This window comes from Phyllopteryx taeniolatus, chromosome 7 (assembly GCF_024500385.1).
Source record: "Phyllopteryx taeniolatus isolate TA_2022b chromosome 7, UOR_Ptae_1.2, whole genome shotgun sequence".
Classification (NCBI taxonomy): Eukaryota; Metazoa; Chordata; class Actinopteri; order Syngnathiformes; family Syngnathidae; genus Phyllopteryx; species Phyllopteryx taeniolatus.
Genome location: NC_084508.1, coordinates 17,361,012 through 17,380,611, shown reverse-complemented (window position 1 = coordinate 17,380,611; position 19,600 = coordinate 17,361,012).

Sequence of the window (19,600 nt, the reverse complement as noted above, 5' to 3'; positions counted from 1 at the left end):
TCACTTGTGCCTGTTTTTAAGTGTTGCATGCGAGTGACATGGTACATGGTGTTCAGCAGTGGAGCGAGTCAAAAATATATTCTTGCCAGAGGCGCTGCTAACTGGAGGCAGGCCACACCCAGTAGATCAAAACAACAATTACAAGCCGAAGTCGTGCCACTGACAGTTCTTATTGTGAGCTTCTCAGGACCAAAACTTCCCATGTGCAGTTAGCCGTAGCTGCTAAGCCTCATGTCAGATTGAGTGAAATGTGGATTTGCTTTCCTCTTGGACTGTTTGTTCAGCCTCAAGACTGATCCTGGTTATTTTTACCACATGTAAACAACTTACACACAGCTCACTGATTTCTACACTGTGTTAAATAAAGCCATAAACATGACTTAGGACCAAGTTACCGAAACTCTACAAGGTTACAAACAGTGGTGGTAAATGGCAAAGTACAAATACTTTGTTACTGCATTTGGTAGATTTTTCAGGTCTCTGTACTTTTTCTGTAAAGTTTTTACTTTCACTCCATTTACTTGCTACCCCTTAGTCAAAAAACAGGCTCATTACTTTTTTTTCAAGCTTTGCTGACGAGGATAGCTTAAAAAAGAAAAATAGAAGGAAAAGTCAACCACCGTTGCAATCTAAATGAAGATCTTAGGATCTTATAATGTGGAAAAAAACAGGGACAGCAACGACATGAAAGGAACATGAACAAGGGAGCACTACAATGAGGGATATTGCTCATCCTCAGCCTTAAGAGAATTGTTTCTTGTCGGTTCTGAGGATGATTTGTGGCGAATGCTTTGTGTCTCGTGCCCGCCTTAAAAAAATAATCACAAAACGCAATACAGTATATCGCAAATACATGGAATGGTTTTAAATAACATGCTAAACTGTTGAGGATCTTGTCTGTCAAGATCAGTTGCCTTACACACTGGAGGATGGCTTTTTCTGAAAAAGACGTTCCCTGGAAATTCACACACATTCTGACTTGCATATCTCAGGCCTTGACATGCACAGCAGGGCTTCCGATCTACTTTTTTGACCTGATTAAGTAAAAGCTTGGGAAGAAACAAAGCCTCAGTCATGACCTCAAATTGGAAAATCCAGAACAAAATGAAAGGGTAACGTTTCATCCTCCATAGTTATTTTCTTTTTGATCACTCTTTGTTTGCTTCAAGAACAGAATCTGGAAAAGAGATAATGAAGGTAGGTTTGTCAGCAATGTAATATAAAAGAAATGTATGTTCTGCCTTTTTTAAACATACACAGACCCAAACTCTTCTTAATCCGCACTGATTGTCGAGTGAGTAATTCAGGTTACGTGGTCACATGACACGCCACTGTGCCGACAATGTTCTTTGAAACATTGTTTAGACGTACGACTACCACTATGATGGCTTCTTTGCTCCCCCCCCCCCCCCCCCACCTCACTGATTACATTTTGGAGAGGCAATGCTTTACAGCACAACGTGGTTGCGTCACAGTACAAATTGTAAACAACCTTGTTTGTTTCTGTCCTCTATGTGTGTTGTGTGAGGGAACTTGTTCTAAAACCAGAGAAGATAAGATTACTTAAGTTCAGTTTGTGACGTTCTTAAGCTTTAGAAAAGTAGATCCTTTGGAGATGAGTTCATTGTGTCGTCCATTAGGAAATAAACTTTGGGTAACTTACTCCTCTTCTGTATATGATGTTGATCACAAAAGACACTAGAATAAATCATCGCCTTTAAATCCTGAGTTCAGCTGGACAATATGCACAGGTGATTAAAAACAAAAAAAACAAACAAACAAAAAAAATGAATGAATGCTTTAGGGCAACATCTGTTTCACAGTTTTGAGGTTCTCGTTCGAATCTCGGTTTTGGCCTTCCTGTGTTGAGTTTGCATGTATTCCCTGTGCTTGTCTGAGTTTTCACCGGGTTTCCTCCCAAATTCCAAAAACGTGCATGTTAGGTTAATTAAAAATTCGAAATCGTTCCCACAGAATGTGTGATGGTGAGTGTAAAGGGTTGTTGGTCTCTATGTGATCATTATCATCTGCCTCTGTAGGCAATGTACCTGATTCGCATCTGCTCATTTTCTTTACTGCTTCTTCTGTTTAGGGTCACAGGTCAACTGGAGTGCATCCAAACTGATTTAGGGTTCACCCTGGACTGATAACCTAATAATCACAGGACTGACACAGACACCCATTCACATTCAAGGGGAATCTAGTGGGGTAGTCAATATTCTAAAGTACATGCTTTCCGACTGTGGGAGGAAGCAGAGGAAGAACATGCACACAATGCACTTAACCTAGGACAGAACCCAAGACCTTTTTTTGCTTTGTGGTAACAGTGCAATTCCGGATTCGAATTTTCCAAGAATCTTCAGAGAAGAAGGACATTTCATTTTGCAGAATCTAAAGTTGAAAACAGAGTAGAAAGAGTGACCACTGCCCATTTGTTTGGCCTACAAAATCCTCATCTTTATCCTTTATCTATCTTCGCTTGTCAAATGCATGATGATTACTCACATTTCTTTCTTGACTTGCTGGCTGATTTTATGTCTTTTGAAAATTCCATGTATTTGCACCAGGGATTTGGCGCCACAATAAAAAGAAAAAGAAAAACAAACAAACAAAAAAACGCCACCCCTTTGAAACCCTCCCGTTCAATGCTGCAAATGGATTCCCGGTCAGTACCCCAATACTAAACCCAGATTAAAACAAATTAAAAACAATGGGTGGGTTCTATCAGGAAGGCCACCTGGCGTAAAAACTGTGCCAAACAAATCATGCAAGGGACTCGCTAATGAAACATTTCTAGGACCTCCCGCATTAGAATCGTCACGGTAAAGTACCCCTAATTTGCAAACAGTTCAAATATTCAAAGCAACTCACATTTCCATATAATCTTCTAAGCCTGTGATATGGTACCAATGTACACTAAATCCTATATTGGTGCTTACTGTAAATTCGGTTTGCTTTCAAACCAAGAATCCTTTTTTCCATTTACATTGCAATGAGAGGCCCACCCAGGACTAATTGACAATCTTTACTTTGTTATGTGTTTGATGACACGCAGTATCCTGTTATTCTGTGAGTTGTTGATTTAATTTTGTTTGGCATGTCTGGAATACACTCAAAGCCACATTATTGTTTTCTATTTTCAACTTTGGTCTGAATTGCTGCACAGTACACAGACAACTCAAGGACGTTCGACTCTAAACGTCCTCTTTTTTTCTTGCTACACTGTCCGTCTAATTTGTGACTCTCCAGTTATCTTTTGCTTTGAAGCGGCGTTATGGTCCGATCGAAGTAAAGTCGGTGTCGCTGTTGATAAATTTGAACACAACATTCATCAAGTGGATGACTACAGATTCATTGTCAAGGTTGTTAGGAAGTTGATAGCGACACATTTGACCTGTTCATCTTCTGGTATTTTATTGTACATTCTAAGCCGATCACAACATGACTGGAGGGGGCAATGGCAGACAAACCAAAACCAGCCACATTTGCTTTTCCTCCTTTTGCATATCAGAGTGATACGGGTTTGTTTTGGAAGATTTATTAGGCACTTTGGTGGAGTGGGAATGATGAGAGACTAGATTGTATTGCAACTGTTTTGTCTATGAAGCAAATTACACTTTGTGGTTAATGGCAGTAAAAGTCTTTGCACTTTGCATTAATCCGAGTAGGAACCTCCATGGGTTGTGATCAATAACTGTAGTCTAGTCTGTAGTCTAGAAATTAACCAATGAATCCATTTCATTACTAATACACCATCCGGTTTGAATACAGTTCAATTTTTAGTTCCACGGTTATTATCACACATTTTCTCTTTGCCACTACTGGTGCGCTGTACCCTGGTTCCCTCTGTGGTTGCATCACAAAAACACCCGAAAAGCAAAACATACGTGGAATGAATATTTTAGATGCTTCCTGATCTTACGTCTCAAAAGTATTGATTTTGTTTGACACAAAGTTTGACATGATATGTTGACATATTTGTGTCACATCACACATGATTGCAGTTCAACATTTAAGTTTTTGTGTTACTTTTGAGGCATATTTCCCCACAACAATCAGTTTACAAACATGCATTGTATTTTTCAACTAATACATGTTTGAGCTGAGAAAAAAAAACATGTATGCTACCAATGAAAAGCACATTTTGTTATTTGATTTTGTTAGAAGCTAGTGAGTCATGGCACTGCTATGGTGTGCCATAAGAACAAGCAGAACAATAGTGATACTGATATTCTGGGTTCTTTTTTCATAGACAGCACATCTGCACTGAGCCGCAAATGCCGGCAGGTTCTGATTTTCATGCAAGCATAAGGCTCGCCAATTTGGCAGACTGGTCTGCCCCAAGGGGAACGTTTTGGCACAACGAGGGTGTGTCCTTGGCGATGTGCCTGCACTTAGATGCCTCCGTGGAGACTGTCATTGCGCCACATTTAAAGGGAATGAGAGGAGCCGCTTGGATTGGCGGCGAATGAAGTCAGCAGTAAACACAACGCCCACAACGGCACAGCCCGCCCACTCTCGAATCCGCCGGGCTGCACTGGTCTACAAAATTAGCAAAACCGGGGTAACGCAAAAATAGGGCCCTCAGTGTTTCTCACGAAAGAAAATTCTTTTCTCTTTACAGCCACACATTAAGAGTAAGACTAGTGCTCTACGCTTTTTTACACACAAGCACAAGCACTAGACTAAATTCTTTTGACTCCCAGCATTCAAATGACCTAAATACCTAGACACTCATTAAGAGAGATCATATGATATGGCAGTTGAACAAATTAGACCTTATTTTGTTTATGATTGTAAAAAAAAAAAAAAAAGTACAAAGAGGCATTTTGTTCACCCTTCAGTAAATATTCATTTCTACACTGGAAGACTTTGGAGTGTCTCTGCTCTCTGCATGTGATGAATAGGAGATTCATAACTGCCCGCTATGAATTATTCTTTTGATGTGAAGGCCAAAAAGATGATCTGACCAATAAAAGGGCTGCATGCAGACGCCCACATCCCGCTGAAACCGGTCTGCATGCAGGCGGTGTGACGTCAGGACGTTGTTGACTCCAAAAAGACATGGGGATCGGCTTGCACTTCCCCTCCTTCAAGACTTCATGGAACTTCAGCGGGCTTACAGAGAACACTCGCCCCTTGCCACAGAAGAGAACTGCACGCAAAGCTGTTCACCAGAATATTCTGGAAGAGGGGAGAAAACAAATCCATGTTGGAATAAACAACAACCCAAAATAAGATGAAAAAAGAGTAGCCATGTTTGTTTGTTTTGCATAGTTTCACAAAATGTACTTCTTGTTGCCTTGTGGTGTTAATGATCTGTCTCCCTTTGTTTGAGAACTCTGCAGCACACTTTGTTTGGCACTCTTCTACACACAGCCTTAAAAGCATGACCTCACATGGTGAATTTTAACTGATAAGTCAAATGGCAGACTTGGGCGGGTGTCACTCATCACAGCCACTCAAAATGTGATTTTTGGAGATAATAAAACCAAAGAGGAAAAAAAATTGACAGACACTAACTATCAAATCCACACCTCCCTGACACGAACACGCTTAAAGCTGGCATCATTTATCAGTTGCCTTGGCAGGCGAGTGAGATAGTTTATTTTGGACTCTAATGACTACAGCACTGGTTTCACCCAAGGCACAAGTCTACCAACTCCTTATGTGAGCAGACATACAAGTTTCCTGACAGACATCCATCCATCCAATTTCCAAGCCGCTTATCCTCACAAGGGTCGCGGGAGTGTTGGAGCCTATCCCAGCTGTCATCGGGCAGGAGGCGGGGTACACCCTGAACTGGTTGCCAGCCAATCGCAGGGTACATACATACAAACAAGCATTCGCACTCACATTCACACCTACGGGCAATTTAGAGTCTTCAATCAACCAACCATGCATGTTTTTGGGATGTGGGAGGAAACCGGAGTGCCCGGAGAAAACTCACGCAGGCACGGGGAGAACTTGCACACTCCACACAGGCGGGGCCGGGGATTGAACCCCGCTCCTCAGAACTGTGAGGCAGACGCTCTAACCAGTCGGCCACCAAACATAGAAAACTTTTTGTACATAAATGTATTTTTAACACAAATAGTTATGAGACTTCTAATTGGTTAAAAAAGAATTTAACAACCTGGGAGTCGCATGCGCTTTCTACGTACAGTTTAAAAGCATTGAGATTTGTCTCATATTTTCAGATCATAGTAAGTAAAGGATATTGTAATGCATCACTGTGCAGACATCATCTAATTTCTAGAATAAAGATTCGTTTAAATATAAAAGCAATATCCTTACCATCCAAAAACCTATAAAATTATATCTTTTTATCCAGCTTCAGTCAAATGCTAAAATTTACTTCATTTCCCTCACGAAATAAACATGATACTTCTTTGTACAAAGAAGTATTGAATATACATCACAGCTTTTGTATGTGAATGCATTGGTGCAGTGCTATTCATGGGTGATAGGGACCGGGCTAGCAAAAATCCCCGGATAGTTTCTATTATAATTATAATTAGAATATAATTGCATTAAAAATTGAAATTTTTTTGCAACCCCCCCCCCAAATTTTTTAATAAGCAGGGATAAACTGCCAATAAGTGTTTTCATGGTTGGTTCCCCCCCAAAAGAAAAAAAACCAAAAGGAAACAAGAAAAAAACAAAATAATGGAAAAATAGTTGGAAAGAAAATTGGGAAAAAAAATCTGCAAATAGGTGAATCCGCGGGTGCGAGAACGTGAGTACGCGGGGGGGTCACTGTATATAGTATTGTAGCACGGTGAAATAATGGTTAGCACATCTGCCTCTTAGTTCTCTGGTTTTGGGTTTGAATCTCAGCTCTGGCCCTCCTGTGTGCAGTTTTGCTTGTGTGTGTTCTCAAGATTCTTCCCACATTCCAAAAACATGCCCAATAAGCGTCACTGAAGACTAAATTGTCGGGAATGTGATTGTGAATGTTTGCTTGTCAATACAGCGATTGGCTGTCGACCAGTCAAGGTTGTCCACCACGTCTGGCCCAAAGTTAGCTGCGATAGGCTGCAGCCCACCCGAGAAACCTAATGAGCATAAGCGGAACAGAAAATGGATGGGGGAGGATTAAGAAGAGTCACTGATGGTGTCGTGGTACACTCGCCTGACTTTGGTGTGGGCAGCGTAGGTTCAGTTCCCACTCAGTGACGGTGTGAATGTGAGCGCGAATGGTTATCCGTGTCTGTATGTGGCCTGCGACTGACTGGCGACCAGTTCAGGGTGTAGTGCGCCTTTCACCCGAAGTCAGGTGGGATAGGCTCCAGTGCCCCGCGACCCTAACCAGGATAAGCGCTGTTGAAAATGGATGGATGGATTAAGAAGAGGTCTTCCTATGTGACACATCTGAGAGACATTTATTTCAGTTCGAACCCAGTGGTGTTGCTCAGACATTGCAAATGTATTCCCTGTGTGTTATTTAAGTAGAGGACGTACTGTAACGCAAATTATTTCCCCTCCCTTGCACGTGGTGAGGATGTTTGACTGGGGAAGCTGGCGGCACGCCAGGTCTGGAATGAGAAAAGTTCTCTCTATAATGTGACAAACATGAAAGCAGCACGGAGGAATTTCTTTTTCTTGGAAACGGTGCAAGATTATCACGTAGTGCCAAGGCAAAGCATGAAGAAAACAATAGTGGAGGTAAGCTGATGAGAGGAGTACCTTTCCACGTGAATGTATTGCTCAATTATTCTGTTTACCAGAGCAAAAGGAACACTATGTGCCATACAGTACAAGAAAGAAAAGGCATGTGTGTGTTTCTTACAGTACGGCGCAAGGAGGAGGTTTCAAGTATCTCCAAATATCCTCTTCCATCATAACAAAGTTCCATTGCACTCTTTCGGAAATAGATTAAGATTGAAAGAAAATTGAGAAAGTGGGATGGAAAAGAAACTTGAAAGAAGAGGTTAAAAAAAATCCAAAATAAGAATTAGACAGGCTATCTTGCTACGGCCTGTAAAAAGCCAAGTGAAATGATTAGCATTTGACGCAGGAGCAGAACATCAACAAAGAATTCATTTACACTGCCACGCGATATGACAATGCACCCCTAGACGAGGTAATGTTTTTTTGTTTTTGTTTCTATCTGGAGTTCAGAGGAATGAATGAAAGTTTTTCCTTTCCCTACAATGGTATAATAAGCCACCGTGATAAAGAAGAACCAGTAATAAGGTTCGGTTTATGGTAAACTATACAGTGAGTCCCCTCTATTCGCAGGGGGGTAGGGCCTCACCCAAAAAGGTTAGTCATTTCCTATAGATGCCACAAAATGGTAGCAACTCGCACGGCTGTGGCCTCACTAAATGAAGCTCCCGTCAATTCAACAAAATTACTTGGCACCAGAAGGAGCTGGATGGCGCCAAAGCAATAGTGTTACATTAGACATGGCTTTGATCTGGGCACAAAAACAGCAAATAGATGAGTTTTTGAGCAAATAATGGACAAAAGGTTTCCAAGATAAATCTGTGAACATGCGAATTTGCAAATGCTGGACTGCGATCATGCAGGGGTTCATTATATACTGTACTATATAACATAAATACATCAATCATGGCATAGTCACGCTATCATCATGTTATAGCGTTCAGATTTTCACAATAGTCACTGATGGTGTAGTGTTACATACAATAGAAGCAAAATTCTGATATACAGTTGTGACAACGCTTGTAACTCAAAATGCTTGTATCTCAAATCATCTTTCCCATTAAAATGAATGCAAATGGCATTAATCGGTTCCAGAGATACCAAAATACCCTACTTTTTTTTTTGTGCTTCTGTTTTTTAATAATGAAAAATAGCACCCTCTAATATTGTACTTTTTAAAAACATAGAGTAATAACATAATTATAGTACTTATTGTACTACTACTGGAAGTGACTCAGTAAGATGCTGTAACATTAGTCATTTTCATGGAGAATAAAGAATATACAGTGTCATGAAAAATCGTTTGTCCCCTTCTCAAATTCTTATTTTGTGTGTATAGTTTCCCCACTTTAATTTAAATATCAAAGATAACCCAAGTAAACATAAAATGCAAATGATTTTATTTGTTAAGGGGGACACAAACTATTCAAAGTTACTTGGCCCGGTGTGAAAAAGTAAACCAAATAACTGCTTGGCCCACCCTCAGCGGCAACAACAACTGAAATCAAGCATTTTCTATAACTGGCAATGAGTCTTTCACATCTCTGTGGAGATACAGTATCTTGGCCCACTCTTCCTAGCAACAATGGAGGGTTTTCGAGCATGAACAGGTCATGCCACAGCATTTCATCCATCCATCCATTTTCTGAGCCGCTTCTCCTCACTAGGGTCGCAGGCGTGCTGGAGCCTATCCCAGCTGTCATCGGGCAGGAGGCGGGGTACACCCTGAACTGGCTGCCAGCCAATCGCAGGGCACGTAGAAACAAACAACCATTCGCACTCACATTCACGCCAACGGGCAATTTAGAGTTTTCAATTAATGTGCATGTTTTTGGGATGTGGGATGTGGGAGGAAACCGGAGTGCCCGGAGAAAACCCATGCAGGCACGGGGAGAACATGCAAACTCCACACAGGCGGGGCCGGGGATTGAACCCGGGTCCTCAGAACTGTGAGGCTGACCCTCTAACCAGTCGGCCACCGTGCCGCCGCCACAGCATTTCATTTGCATTCAAGTCTGGACTTTGACTAGGCAACTCCAAAACCTTTCTTTTTTAACTTTTTGGTTTTTTAAGCGGCGGCACGGTGGCCGACTGGTTAGAGCGTCAGCCTCACAGTTCTGAGGTGCGGGGTTCAATCCTCGTCCCCGCCTGTGTGGAGTTTGCATGTTCTCCCCGTGCCTGTGTGGGTTTTCTCCGGGCACTCCGGTTTCCTCCCACATCCCAAAAACATGCATTAATTGGAGACTCTAGATTGCCCGTAGGCATGACTGTGAGTGCGAATGGTTGTTAGTTTCTATGTGCCCTGCGATTGGCTGGCGACCAGTTCAGGGTGTACCCCGCCTCCTGCCCGATGACAGCTGGGATGGGCTCCAGCACGCCCGCGACCCTAGTGAGGAGAAGCGGCTCAGAAAATGGATGGGATGGATGGTTTTTTAAGCCATTCAGAAGTTGACTTGGTGGTGTGTTTTGGATCGTTGCTGCAGAACACAAGCGGACTTCAGCTTGAGGTGGGGCGAACATTCTCCTTCAGGATTTTCTGTTAAAGAGCAGAATTCATGGTTCCATCAATCACAGCAAGTCGTCCATGTCCTGAATTGACAGTGCAGCCCCAGACCGTCACACTACCATCACCGTGTTTAACTGTTGTTATGACGATTATTATTATTTTTTTTTCTGAAATGCCGTGTCACATTTATGCTGGATGTAAGCAGACACACACCTTCCAAAAAAGTTCCACTTTTGTCTTGTCAGTCGATTTTTTATTCTCCCAAAGGTCTTTTTTTATTTTTTTTAATTCTTTTTTTTTCAGTGCAAGAGTCATTAACTGAGGTGTGGCCATGGACAGTACAAGACAACCATTTAAATCTTGTTGAAAGCTCATGTTTTGAGCGGATAATTGACATGGAAGGTGTAATTTCCCTGAATTGTAGACATCATTCCCTAAATTGAACAAAGTGGTATAAGCTAGCTAGCGATCCCAAAATGTCAAGAAACTCCTGTATTTGTTGGAATCAGGGATAAGAACTGCATCCCTTTCCTGAGTCATCTATCTATCTATCTATCTATCTATCTATCTATCTATCTGTTTGACCCATTCAATAAACAACAGTCCCCGTTTTTCTGCAGTTTGATCATTTGGTCACCACTATGACACAGAGGTTTACAGTAATTTAGTCTATTGTCATAAAGATAATACAATATTCTTTAGTCAACCGTTTTATAAGATTTTTAGCATATCAACAGGTTTTTTTCCGGTTTGGTTTGATACCATCACGAGACACTTATCACGAACAAATATTCAGTTTAATATGGTGTCGCATGCAGGACTACTTGCGGTTAACTGTCCATTTTCCATTCTATACCGAAAGTGGTCGGTCGAAGTGTGCTCTCTTGAACTTTGAATCAATTTCACCTCTCATCCATTTATGATGGTGCCTTGGGAGAAAAAGGCTGGAATCTGACGTCATATTTTCTGGGTAAGTAAACAAAGGCTAAGTGAGGGAAGAGCCCTCAAGTAAACAGTGCTGTTGTCAAAGTTAACAGTGCTTTTTGCAGAGAAAAACAGGATCTAAGGTCAGGTTTGGAGAGAAATGATGATCGTGACTGATCTTAGACCTTACATTATAATGACCCGACATTATAATGGCCTACTGTATATGATTTTGAATAAATGTGAACTCCGTGATATCAGGTATGTGTCAATTGAAATGCACATATAAATAGAGAAAATTCCGAAAGGTAAAAATTGGGATCCTAACCCATCCTATGTAAGTGAAGCCTCCCTCTTAACCACATAGGCAGCCCTGAGAAAGCAGAGCACTCAAGTGTTTTGATCCGCCCAGTGGCTCATGTGACGTCGTGTCAAGGAGGTGGGGGCTTCCCCCTCTCATGACTCGCTTTTAAAGAGTGCACATGGGGTTGTGCACGTGGAGCTGTCCACTGGCTTGCGTGGGCCCAGTCTGGCCAACTTTATAGCGTCAGTGTGAAGTTCAACAGAAACGCTGGAGCATGTTTATATAGCACACACATAGCAACAAAGGGGTCTTATGGGGTATTTTTTTCACACCTTGGCTGAATGTTTCCTAGAATTCAACAGTCTATCCTCTTGTCATGTGACTCGGAACAGTGTAGGCAGCACACTGTGTTCCTGTACGGTATACTGTATGCGCAGCATTATTTAGATATTCAGTCGTAGTCGAGCTACATGAGAGATTGCAATGTCACGGGGCAACAATCCTAATGGCAGGTGGTTATCTACATGCTCAGTGCCTGCAAAGATCCAGTACAATTAAAAGGTAACAGCCATCTTGAATAACATGAGTGAATATAAACAGGGAACAAATGTCACTGTTTCCAGCCCAACCCAAATTGTATGGTATGTTGTTGCTTTAGGGTTACAATGGCTTGTTACTGGGTTGACTTGGTACCTCAAAGGTTCTGCCTTGTACCCCTGACTTTTACAGTTTTCTAACTTACCTGATCTCATCGTGTAAGAATGGTTACATTACATATCTGTCTCATAGTTTGGGGTTCGAATCTTCCTTCCTGTGTGTAGTTTGCATGTTCTCCCCATATTTGTGTGGGTTTTCTCCAAGTAGTTGGCCTCCTTACACATGCCAAAATGTATTTTAGGTTTAGTTTTTTTCCAATATGATTCTTTTTAACTACCGAGTAGGGGTGTTATTGTGTCATTGTTGTCATGGGCCACATTGTAGTTCCGATTTTCCATTTCAGGGTTTGGTACTAAAAAATGCAATATCTCAACACTATTATTTATTACATATGACAATTTGAAATTTTGAGCGAGAATCGTGGAAGTTGACGCACATGATTTGCTTTTGCGGGGCACGTAAAAATGATGTGTTGGGCCGGGTATGGCCTTGAGTTTGACATAGACAAGCCAATATAGCTCATCACACGTGTTGATCAGTTATATTGCATGGTATTGTGTTTGCAATAACAAACACAGCTTGGCATTTCAAAAATTACCGTAAAGAGCATTGACGGTCACCGTGTACTGATACTGGATAAGAATCCATTAAGACAAATATCTGGTGTTATAAAGTTGACTGGTGTGTGAAATTCTAAGAGGAAGGAAGGAGCGGGCACACAAAATCTGTTTGCAGACGATTTAAATAGAGCCTCTATCACTGTTCTGGGTCTGAAGGTCTTTCGTCACATAATGCATTGTGAAAATTGTCTTGCAATATACATCACAAGCAACCCACAATAGTCAGAGAAATGTTGTCTTCTTCTATACAGTCTGTTGGGCAAGTATTGTTTAAATGGTTTGAAAACCAAATAAACAACGACTATCCATCTGGAACCTAGTTCGAAGCAACTTGTACCATTTGGCAAAACGTTAAGCTCAAAGGTGCTATTGTTAAGATCAACTTGCTGATGTCAGCGGAAACATTGCCTGTGGTTGTTTTGACTTGCAACGCACTACAGCACATTCATCTCATACGGTGATGCATAAGCATCGACAGTTGCCATCAGTAAAACATCAACTGCTATCACTTGCTTTAACAAAAAGAGGCTGCAGACTGCAAGAGACTGGAATGACACATTCTGGATGAGTAGGTTGCCCGTGGAAAATTAAGGTGTCCTTCCACAGCTGATGAAATTAACAGTAATGCTCCTCTTGACAGACAAGATTCCATCCTAAATTATGTGCTCAGTCATGTCACAAACATGTTAGAGAATAATCTGGCTACTGACTAGACTAAAGACCTCTTTGTTTGTTTGTTTGTCTGTAGCTAAGTTTCCAAATCAGAATACTATTTCCTGGTTAAACAAAAGATGGTGCAATGCAAGGTAATTTTGAGTCTACAGCACACTCACTTTATTGGAAACTCACAAACAGTGAATCAGATTCAGAATCATCTTTATTTACCAAGTATGTCCAAAATAAAAACACAGGGAATTTGTCTCCGGTAGTTGGAGCTGCTCTAGTACGACAACAGACAGTCAATTGACAGAGAACACTTTTGGGACATCAAGACAGCCACTGAGCAATAAAAGTAGTTATCTAGCTAGTTAGCTAGTAATATGGTAATGCCGGTACAATTATTATTATTATTATTTTTTTTTGACAATTGTCCAAAAAGATGTCCCCTAGCACTTAGAACAGTTCGAATGACTAATATAACAATAGTCCAGTGCAATGACCATTGTGCAAAGGCTTGCCAAGACTTCAAGGAATGTATGCAGTTTAAAGTGACGAGTTGTGCGATAATCTGGGACAATGTTGATTGTGCAAATGTTGCAGATACTCCTCAGTCAGTTTGCAAGGGGTGCAGATGCTACTCTGGCATGAGTGGCCAGTATTGGTCAACAACAGAGATGCAAATACTGCAGCGTGGCGAGACTACTACAGTGAGTGCACGAGTAATATATAATTGGCCCGACAGAAATCTGACAACAAACTCAAGACAAAAAATAGGCGCAATGTTGCAATGGAATTGTAGGTTAGCTGTTTAAGAAGTTGATGGCAAGAGGGAAGAAGCTGTTGGAATGTCTGCTAGTTCTAGTTTGCATTGTTCGGTAGCGCCTACCCGAGGGAAGGAGCTGGAAGAGCGCTAAGAAGCTTAGAGGAGAGGAGTTCGGGGATGATGGTGTTGACCGCTGAGATGAAGTCCACGAACAGGATCCTCACGTAGGTCTCCGCGCCGTCGAGACGTTCTAGGATGAAGTCCAGTACCATGTTGACTGCATCATCCACAGAGCTGTTTGCAAACTGCAGGGGGTCCAGCAGGGGACCTGCGACGCTCTTGAGGTGGTCCAGCATGAGGCGTTCAAAGGACTTCATGACCACAGATGTTAAGATGCGTCTCACATTCTGTTTGTGGATGGTCAACGCAGAAGTCAGAGGTGTGATTGTGGTCAGTGGTGCGGCTGTGTGGGTGTGGGGTGTGAAAGCGTCCTTTTCGAATTTGCAGTCGAAGCTGTTTAAGTCGTCGGCTAGTCTTCTATTGTTCTCAGCTTGGGGGGGGGGGGATTGTCGCTTGTAGTTGGTTAGCGATTGTAATGCATGCCAGGGGAGTGGGCGGCATCCCCCTGGCAGGGTCCCCTGTGGGATGGGCTCGCTGGCTTGGATTGACAAACATGCATGTGATGTGGTGTTCATTCACTAATAAGTTCCATCGATTCACCATCGGCTGGAATTGCTTGTGCTGGGACAACGAACAATAGCACAGGTTATATTAAGATATCAACTCACAGGGTCTTACAAGTGTTTATAAAAGCAACCCACCGCGCCACTCATCAGTAGCACTGCCTTGCTCATTTCCCACATCCTGTCCTGTCCTGCCCTTTTCTGTCCTCTCTCATCTTGTTCTGTTGGTTAGTTGTTGCATGTCCTCACTGGGTGGCCTCTCCCCCATCCACAAATATGAACACAATTTGACTGTTAACTAATGTTACTTGTGGTCAAATATCGAGACTAACTATTGTTCTGCTGCGGTTCGCACCCCTTTTCCCCTGTGTCTGTCCCCGAAAACCCTTTTCTGTCTAGCTGCATTTTCAATAAACATCAAAATAATTCCAAATAAAGGGAGTCTTTCAAAGTTCCCTGTTGCACAGCAACACTGTTCCAGCATAAAAGGCATACAGATCCACCATTCTGCATGGCCACGCAGCTAAATAGGGCAGGTTACAAAACAAAAAACAAACGAAAAAATTAAGCGATGAAAACCGCCGACCGTACTTAACTAATTTTAGTTAGTGCAGAGTCAGTATGAAGATTAACCTCAGCGATAAGATTGCAACATGTAATATGTTATTGTACCACATAATAAGTGAAAATTCAGCACAAGTATGCTTGAGATGTTTTTCCCGTTGGCACGTACGGAACTGCCAATTGTCTTGGCGCACACACCATCAGACCTTTGCCGTGTGGATGTGAGTTGGTGCAATCGTGAGGGCCACATCCTTCCCGGGCCTCCACCCACCATCTCACAGCATAGTGCTACTTCAGAGGAGCGCCTGCTGCTTCCATGTCAGAGGGCAACAAAACAGGCTTTTCCCTCAGCAGCTAATCCCTCACTACATCTTCAACGTCTCTATCCTGAGAGGGGAAACTGAGAGCCGAAACCTGGTGTGTCTGTTTTTCCTCCTGCACAAAAACACAAGGCGCATCACCGGGTCGCACAGAGGATGATTGGCTGTTTGCATCTTTGGAACCAGTTGAACAAGCTGTCAGGTGCTTGTTCAAATGCACAAACACATTCTTTTGAGATTACTCAATTGGATCGTTAGCCGTTGTTTTGAAGACACAGAATTTCTTTGTATTACAATATCCATCCATCCATTTTGAATCAAACAACCATGAGCCAAAATTTGAACCCCAAAACATGCTCGCCACTGCCCCTTTACAATATGCTTGTCTTGACATCTAAATTGAATATACAGTCTTCCAACAGCTATTGCAAAACTGGTTCTAATAAAACAGTCCTATAACACTAATCCTTTTATTAATATACAATTATATTATCAAATATTTGGAGCTAATAACCTTTGCACAATACATTGATGAATTAAATCACCGTATTTGAAAAAGAGTGTGTACAGTAGCAAGTGCAGTGACGGCGACCGGGGAAGAGTAGCGATTAGCGGAGGACCCGTTGACGTTGAATGTGCAGAGGAGCTAATAAAGCCATTAAAGCAGCAAATCGGTGCTTCGTGCCTTTACTGTTGCCGCCACCCAGCTCCGCTGTGCAACGAGAGAAGGGAGTTAACCCCGAGGAGGACAACCTCGGCCCTGGAGAAGGCGTCTCCCGACCACTTGTCAGGTGACCGTAGCAGGAAAGGTTAATACTTCGTATAAAGACAGTAAAATACATTAAAATAAAAAATAAGATGCTGTACTTACCATTACTGCTGAGAGTGTGAAAAAAGGAGGGCGAAAAAGGCAAAGATACACACAGACAAGCACTATGCACTAGCTAAGCAGAAACACTATGGTGCTGGGACAAAATGGCGGACGAGGCACGGGCGTCGTAAAGTCGAAACGTCGTAGGTCGAGTACTCGAGGACTTCCTGTATAAGCAGCGTGTCGGCAGGAAATGCTCCGTCAGTCAGTCAAGCGGAGCGCTCATCAAAGTCACACAGCAACGCTTACAGATTTCGGAACTCGGTGCACACATAAGACGCGCCGCATTATAAGGCGCCCCGTCCATTTTGGAGAAAATGTAAGACTTTTAAGTGCGCCTGAAAATACGGCATGTATATTTCAATTGTACTGTCTCAACGAACCCCTCCTTGAGCCGTCACCTTGTCGTGGTGGAGGGGTTTGTGTGTCCCAGTGATCCTAGGAGCTAAGTTGTCTGGGGCTTTATGCCCCTGGCAGGGTCACCCATGACAAACAGGTCCTAGGTGAGGGACCAGACAAAGCACGGCTCAAAGACCCCTAATGATGACGACAAACAATGGACTTCGTTTTCCCTTGCCCGGACGCGGGCCACCGGGGCCCCCCACTGGAGCCAGGCCTGGTGGTGGGGCTCGAAGGCGAGCGCCTGGTGGCCGGGCCTGCACCCATGGGGCCCGGCCGGGCACAGCCCGAAAGGGTAACGTGGGTCCCCCTTCCCATGGGGTCACCACCTGTGGGAGGGGCCATAGGGGTCGGGTGCAGTGTGAGCTGGGCGGTGGCCGAAGGCGGGGACCTTGGCGATCCGATCCCCGGCTACAGAAGCTGGCTCTAGGGACGTGGAATGTCACCTCTCTGGCAGGGAAGGAGCCCGAGCTGGTGTGTGAGGTCAAGAAGTTCCGACTCGATATAGTCGGACTCGCCTCCACACACACCTGGGGCTCTGGTACCAGTCCTCTCGAGAGGGGTTGGACTCTCTTCCACTCTGGAGTTGCCCATGGTGAGAGGCGCCGAGCAGGTGTGGGTATACTTATTGCCCCCCGGCTCGGCGCCTGTACGTTGGGGTTCACCCCGGTGGACGAGAGGGTAGCCTCCCTCCGCCTTCGGGTGGGGGGACGGGTCCTGACTGTTGTTTGTGCCTATGCACCAAACAGCAGTTCAGAGTACCCACCCTTTTTGGAGTCCTTGGAGGGGGTGCTGGAGAGCGCTCCCGCTGGGGACTCCATTGTTCTGTTGGGGGACTTCAATGCTCACGTGGGCAATGACAGTGAGACCTGGAAGGGCGCGATTGGGAGGAACGGCCCCCCCGATCAGAACCCAAGCGGTGTTCTGTTATTGGACTTCTGTGCTCGTCACGGATTGTCCATAACGAACACCATGTTCAAGCATAAGGGTGTCCACACGTGCACTTGGCACCAGGACACCCTAGGTCGCAGTTCGATGATCGACTTTGTGGTCGTGTCATCGGACTTGCGGCCGCATGTCTTGGACACTCGGGTGAAGAGAGGGGCGGAGCTGTCAACTGATCACCACCTGGTGGTGAGTTGGCTCCGATGGTGGGGGAAGATGCCGGTCCGACGTGGCAGGCCCAAACGTATTGTGAGGGTCTGCTGGGAACGTCTGGCAGAATCCCCTGTCAGAAGGAGTTTCAACTCCCACCTCCGACAGAACTTTGCTCATGTTCCGGGGGAGGCGGGGGACATCGAGTCCGAGTGGACCATGTTCCGCGCCTCCATTGCTGAGGCGGCCGACCGGAGCTGTGGCCGTAAGGTGGTCGGTGCCTGTCGTGGCGGCAATCCCCGAACCCGTTGGTGGACACCAACGGTGAGGGATGCCGTCAAGCTGAAGAAGGAGTCCTATCGGGCCTTTTTGGCCTGTGGGACTCCTGAGGCAGCTGATGGGTACCGGCTGGCCAAGCGGAATGCAGCTCTGGTGGTCGCTGAAGCAAAAACCCGGGCATGGGAGGAGTTCGGTGAGGCCATTCGAGAAAGACTTCCGGACGGCTTCGAGGAAATTCTGGTCCACCATCCGACGTCTCAGGAGAGGAAAGCAGTGCACCACCAACACTGTGTATAGTGGGGATGGGGCGCTGCTGACCTCGACTCGGGACGTTGTGAGTCGGTGGGGAGAATACTTCGAAGACCTCCTCAATTCCACCGACACGCATTCCCATGGGGAAGCAGAGTGTGGGTTCTCTGAGGCGGGCTCTCCTATCTCTGGGTTTGAGGTCACCGAGGTAGTTAAAAAGCTCCTCGGTGGCAGGGCCCCGGGGGTGGATGAGATTCGCCCGGAGTTCCTAAAGGCTCTGGATGTTGTGGGGCTGTCCTGGTTGACACGCCTCTGCAACATCGCGTGGACATCGGGGACAGTGCCTCTGGATTGGCAGACTGGGGTGGTGGTCCCCCTTTTTAAGAAGGGGGACCGGAGGGTGTGTTCCAACTACAGGGGGATCACACTGCTCAGCCTCCCTGGTAAGGTCTATTCAGGGGTGCTGGAGAGGAGGGTCCGTCGGGAAGTCGAATCTCAGATTCAGGAGGAGCAGTGTGGTTTTCGTCCTGGCCGTGGAACAGTGGACCAGCTCTACACCCTCGGCAGGGTCCATGGGAGTTCGCCCAACCAGTCTACATGTGTTTTGTGGACTTGGAGAAGGCGTTCGACCGTGTCCCTCGGGGAGTCCTGTGGAGAGTGCTTCGGGAGTATGGGGTACCGAACCCCCTGATACGGGCTGTTCGGTCCCTGTACGACCGGAGTCAGAGTTTGGTCCGCATATCCGGCAGTAAGTCGGACTCGTTCCCGGTGAGGGTTGGACTCCGCCAAGGCTGCCCTTTGTCGCCGATTCTGTTCATAACTTTTATGGACAGAATTTCTAGGCGCAGCCGAGGCGTAGAGGGGGTCCGGTTTGGTGGCCTCAGTATTGCATCTCTGCTTTTTGCAGATGATGTGGTTCTGTTGGCTTCATCAAGCCGTGACCTCCAACTCTCATTGGAGCAGTTCGCAGCCGAGTGTGAAGCGGCTGGGATGAGAATCAGCACCTCCAAATCTGAGACCATGGTCCTCAGTCGG